General features: G+C 44.4%; 1 long non-coding RNA gene across 1 annotated transcript in view; it reads left to right on the top strand.

The window, feature by feature from the left end:
• Window positions 1-6000, top strand: part of LOC108540859 (uncharacterized) — a 45200-nt gene that overhangs the window by 15290 nt on the left and 23910 nt on the right. The window contains exon 2 of the long non-coding RNA XR_001888785.1: window positions 4756-4858. This is a non-coding gene — a long non-coding RNA (uncharacterized LOC108540859). The remainder of the gene's footprint in view (window positions 1-4755; window positions 4859-6000) is intronic.

Genomic DNA, 6000 nt, shown 5'->3' with positions numbered 1-6000 from the left:
AAAAAAAAAAAAAAAAAAATAGGCCAGCCCATGACTTTTTATATTTATTTCCACGGTTTGGACAGTGCCTTGCATAGAGGAGATACTGTATCTGTCTTTTCAGGATCCTATATTATGGCTTTGCAAACTACATCTCACAGACCAAGCTGGCCCACCATTTATTTTTTGTTAATAAAGCTTTAATGGAACACAGCCATGTCCGTTCATTTATACATTATCTACAGCTGTTTTTGCACCACAGTGGCGGAGCCAAGTAGTTGTGACGCAGACTTATGGCCAACAAAGCCAAAACGATTGGCTACTGAGTCCTTGACAAAAAAGGTGTGTCTCCCTTTAAAGTATAATTTGGATGGAAACATACCAAATGTCAAAATCTCCAATATCCCTTCCTGCATCAAAACCATTCTGTGATTTTTCTGAGTTCCCATCTCCAAGCTTACATCTTCCATATTACCTTCTATAATTGACCTCACCCAGCTCAAGCTTTGCTGATTATTCTCTCTCATTGCCTCCCTCACACCCCAGATGAAGGCACTGCACTATTAATTTGCACCATCTCTCGTGTTGTCAATTTGAAGGTGTTCCACAATTGCTTTCAGCAGTTGCTTCTGCAGACAAACCCCCCAGTGCTTGCTCTACGCTGGGGCCAAGGGCTGCCCCCTGAAGCTTGCTGACAGCTCAGCTGCTAGCCTCCAGATCACAGAAATGATGCCAACCTCACAATCACAGAGAACAAGATAGAAGACACAGGTGGGCCCACACTGGGCTCAACCTTTTGCTTGATTTTTCCTCTGTCCTTCCTCACGGTTCCAGACCTGACTAGTCAGTACTACCATGCCTCTCAAAAGCCGTCCCTCTTCACCAAATCTCATAGGACAAAGTTATCTTTCAAGGAGAATTCAGAAACTGTAGAGGGGAATAAAACAATTTTTAAAAAATAAAACAATTGAGTCAAACTTTTGCTTCCTAGGGACTTTTATTTTATTTATATATTTATTTTGGAGACAGGGTCTCACTCTGTCACCCAGGCTGGACTGCAGTGGCACGATCTTGGCTCACTGCAACCTCGGCCTCCCAGGCTCAAGCGATCCTACTTCACCCTCCTGAGTAACTGGGACTATAGGCGCACACCACCACTCCGGGCTAATTTTTTGTATTTTTGGTAGAGATGGGTTTCGCCATGTTTCCCAGGCTGGTTTCGAACTCCTGAGCTCAAGCAGCCCCCCACCTCCGCCTCCCAAAGTGTTGGGATTACAGGCATGAGCCGCCGTGCCCAGCTTAACTTCTAAATTAGCATTCGACTCAGAAATTCCGGTACTCCAAGCATTCACAAAGTAACTGTATTAGTCTATTTTCATGCTGCTGATACAGACATACCAGAGACTGGGCAATTTATAAAAGAAAGAGGTTTAACTGGACTTACAGTTCCACGTGGCTGGGGAACCCTTGTAATCATGGCAGCAGGCAAAGAGAACTTGCAAAGGAAACCGCCACCTTATAAAGCCATCAGATCTCGTGAGACTTATTCACTATCACGAGAACAGCATGAGAGAGACCTGCCCCCTGATTCAATTATCTCCCACCAGATACCTCCCACAACACGTGGTAATTATGGGAGTATCCTTCAAGATGAGATTTGGGTGAGGATATAGCCAAACCATATCAGTAACTGATAGTTACAGATACGAGTTAAACAAACCTAGGTCAGGACCACTTGCCCAGCTGTGTGACATTGAGGCATCCTAAGTGCTTCTCTCTTCATTAGAAAAGAAAATTCTTCCCAGAAACATCCTGAAACTTCTTCTCTAGCCCTACTGGCCTGTGCAGATTTATATATTCTTGTCATATCTGCAAGGGGAGTCTGAGAAAGCAGGCAGTTCTGTTCAGTTTCTGTTGTGAAAGGTGGTCTCTCCCAGAAAAGAGTGAGAGGAATGGAAACTGAGCAGGAGCCATCAGTGCTTGCAGTAGTGAGTTACCACCATTTGAAAATATGTGGCCGAGCGCAGGTACTCATGCCTGTCATCTCAGCACTTTGGGAGGCCAAGTTGGGTGGATCACCTGAGGTCAGGAGTTCGAGACCAGCCTGGCCAACATGGTGAAACCCCGTCTCTACTAAAAATACAAAAATTAGCTGGGCGTGGTGGCGGGCACCTGTAATCTCAGCTACTCAGGAGGCCGAGGCAGGAGAATCACTTGAACCCAGGAGGCAGAGATTGCAGTGAGCTGAGATCGCGCCATTGCACTCCAGCCTGGGCAACAAGAGTGAAACTCTGTCTAAAAAAAAAGAAAGTAATAAAACATCTTCTTTCTATATACAACAATGTATATTACTGTTTGCAAATGTCAGCTACCCAGAGGGCCCGCCCTTTGAGCCCCCTTTCATTTTTCGCTCTGAAAAGGACAAGGGTCTCTTCTTTCTAACGGGTACTCTTATCCTTCAAAAGGCTTGAACTTTCTAACAGATTCCTCAGGTCACCTCCCCATTGAGTGATGAGAGTAGCACATGCTGGAAATGGGTTAGGAAGATAAGGAAGGAGGAAGGTACCTGAATACTCACAGTTCCTATGTATCAGGCATTCTGTAATTAACTTTCCCTGTAAGATTTTATTTCATTCTCATTTCAACTCTATGAGGTAGACATAATCATCACCAGTCACTCCTCCACTAGAATGAGGCAGGTGTGATGCCCAATGCTATACATTTAAGAAACCACTCTTTCTCAGGGTTTTGCCTATGGTGTCCCTGCACTGATATAACCTAGAGAGTTAGTGCCTCCTTAAATTTTGCTCGCTAGGCTTCTCACTGACCTGAAACTCATCTGGCTGTGATCATCACCCTCGTATAGTGAGAGGATCAGAGAGGTTGTAGCTTATCCAGAATTATATTTCTGAAAACAGATAGAGCTGTGATCGAAACCCAGTTTGCCTGACTCCAGAGAACTTGCCCTTCAACACTAGGTGACGCTGTTTTGAGTATGAGTGAGGCAGGTACCATGGAAACAGGGAGAGGGTATCACATGGAATGTGTTCAAAGAGCTGGGACCAACTGCTGGGCAACATATCTCAGGAAACAGGACTTCACCCCATTGAATACTCATCCATCATGAGCCACATGTTGACCACAGCTGGTAGAAGGCAGGTGCCTTACCTCCCTGGTTCCCTGTCAGCCCCACCCATGCTCCATCCCCTTTTGTTCCATTCTTTTTAGGCAGCATTTGCTGTTCCCCCTGGTAGAATACACCTGCCAGTCTCCCTTCACACTCCTGAATCCTGCTTTCAGATAATTAATTGAAAGTCTAAAATAGATCTTTACCCAACACCTCCCCGGTGTCACTCGGTAAGAGCTCCTCTACCAACTGGATACCTTGTTGTTTGACACGTCTTAGTTTAGATTTTCTGCATGACAGGTATTGAGGAAACTGATGTAGAGGCCAAGGGAAAACTTCCCCTTCACTCTCTGGAAGTTCGCTGAAAATCACTGACAAAAGGCAGACTGATAGGAGAAAAAGCATGCATATTTATTTGATCATAGTTTTACATAACATGGGAGCCTTCAGAATGAAGACCCAAAGATACAGGGGAAACTTTCCATTTTGTGCTTAGGTTCAACAAAGTATGGACAGCCATGCAGAAATATGACTGGACAAAAGGCATATGATCAAATGCTAACAGACGGAGTGGAGAAATCCAGCGAGGGTTGTCTAGATTCTTAGATTCTCTGTGCAGTAGTTCTCCCTTCTGGGTATGGGGTAGGGCCCTCTGGAATTAGGATCTTATGACCTACAACCAAACAAGATAAGCCATATAATTTCTTTATGGCCAGTTTTTACACAGAAAGGTAGAGGGAAGTTATAATACTATTTTTAGGTTTTATGGCTGGCTTTGAGGAAAATGTTCTGGTTTCTATGTCCTGCCTTGGGGAAGAGAGATTCTAGTTTCTATGGGTAGTCTCAGGGAAGAATGAGGGGTCAGAGGCAGGAGGGTGGGAGAAAGTCACAGAAAAATGTTTGCTTCTGAGGCTTTCATTGTGTGGCACTGTTTTTGAGCCCTACCACTGAGTAGCAGAGTTCTTTATCACATTCAGGCGAATTTCACAGGATAGTTTATCTAGTTGTGCCTGTGTTCTAGTAAATCTTAAGCATACTGAGTATAGATAGAAATTCATCTGTTTCCTAGAAAAGAGGAAAAGGTTCAAATTGTGTTTAATAAGAGTACTTGCCAATCAAATATTAAATAGAGATGAGGCACTGTGCTGGTCTCCACCAAGGACACAAGGATATAAGTCCTGAGCTATTCAGGCTCTGCCCTTCCTCTAATCTAATTTGTGGTCAATTAATTTCTACTGATATGTCTATTCTATCACAAACGTGGAGACCAATTTGTTTCTTTTTTCTTTGAGACTAAGTCTCTCTTTTATCGCCCAGGCTGGAGTACAATGGCACAATCTCAGCTCACTGCAACATTCTGATCTCAGCTCATTGCAACCTCTGCCTCCAAGGTTCAAGCAATTCTCCTGCCTCAGCCTCCTGGGTAGCTGGGATTACAGGTGCCTGCCACCACACCCAGCTAATTTTTGTATTTTTAGTAGTCTCCATGTTGGCCAGGCTGGTCTTGAACTCCTGACCTCAGGCAATCCGCCTACCTCAGCCTCCCAAAGTGCTGGGATTATAGGCATGAGTCACCGTGCCAGGCTAAGACCAGTTTTTACTACCCTCCAAATCTATCCAGGCCCTGACTTCAGCTTTTATTCCCCTAGACTTGCAGGTGTATTCTACCAAGGGAGGACACCAAATGCCACCCAAGATGAATGGAACAGAAGGGGATGGAACCATGGATGAGGCTGACAGGGAACCAAGGAGGTAAGGCAGCTGCCTTCTACCAGCTGAGGTTGACATGTGGCTCTTGATAGACGAGCACTCAATGCAGTGAAGTGTTGTTTCTTGAAGTGTGTTGTCCACCAGTTGGTCTCAGCTCTTTGAACAAATTCCATGTGATACTCTCACTCTGTTTTTATGGTACCTACCTCAATCAGATTCAAAGCAGTTGCACCCAATATTTAAGGGCAAGTTCTCTGGAGTCAGGCAAACTGGGTTTCAATCACAGCTCTGTCGGTTTTCAGAAATATAATTTTGGATAAGCTACGACCTCTCTGATCCTCTCACTATACAAGGGTGATGATCACGGTCAGATGAGGCTGAGGCCAGTGAGGAGCCTAGTAAGTGAAATTTAATGGGGTACTAACTCTCTAGGTTACATCAGTGCAGGGATGCCACGGGCACAACCCTGAGAAACAGTGCTTCCTTAAATTTAGCCCTAGGCATCACACTTGGCTCATTATATGAAGTAGAATTTTGCCTTATCATTCAACAATCAAGCCTCTACCTATGTCTCAAATTTAAGAAGGAGATCTCTGTCTTACCCCACCAAATCTCACACATCTCCTGACTTAACCCCTCTCCTATCCCTGGGTAGACCTCATGGTGTAATGCAAAGAACCTCGACCTGGAGGGAGCGAGGTCCACCTGGGAAAGCCTGAGCTGAAACAGAAAGTCTCTTGGTCTAAATACACGCTGTTGATACTAGTTAATGCTCAGATCACACAGATCATATGCCAAGGACTATTCTAAGTGCTTTATGTGGATTGACTCATTGAATCCTCACAGAAACTCTAACAGGCAGGCATGGTGATTATGCCTGTCTGATCAATGAAGAGATGTAAGGCACACAGAGGTTAAATTACTTGTCCAAGATGTTACAACTAGAGAGTTGTGGAACCAGGACAGACTGGAAGTCCAGCTTGAGAGACTGCCCTCATAATGATGATGCTTCACTGTGACTCAGATAGAAATGTTAAAGGTAATGACAACAAAAATAAAAATGGAGATGTATTTTATTGCAATAAAAGATAATTCCAAGGTGCCACAAAGAGTGAATTTAAAGACAAAGAGGTGGCTGGACACGGTGGCTTATGCCTGTAATCCCAGCACTTTGGGATGCCGAG

Source organism: Rhinopithecus bieti, unplaced genomic scaffold (assembly GCF_001698545.2).
Source record: "Rhinopithecus bieti isolate Rb0 unplaced genomic scaffold, ASM169854v2 scaffold_19737, whole genome shotgun sequence".
NCBI classification, from domain to species: Eukaryota; Metazoa; Chordata; class Mammalia; order Primates; family Cercopithecidae; genus Rhinopithecus; species Rhinopithecus bieti.
Note: the sequence above shows the minus strand (reverse complement) of the source record. Positions and strands in the feature narration are given on the sequence as shown.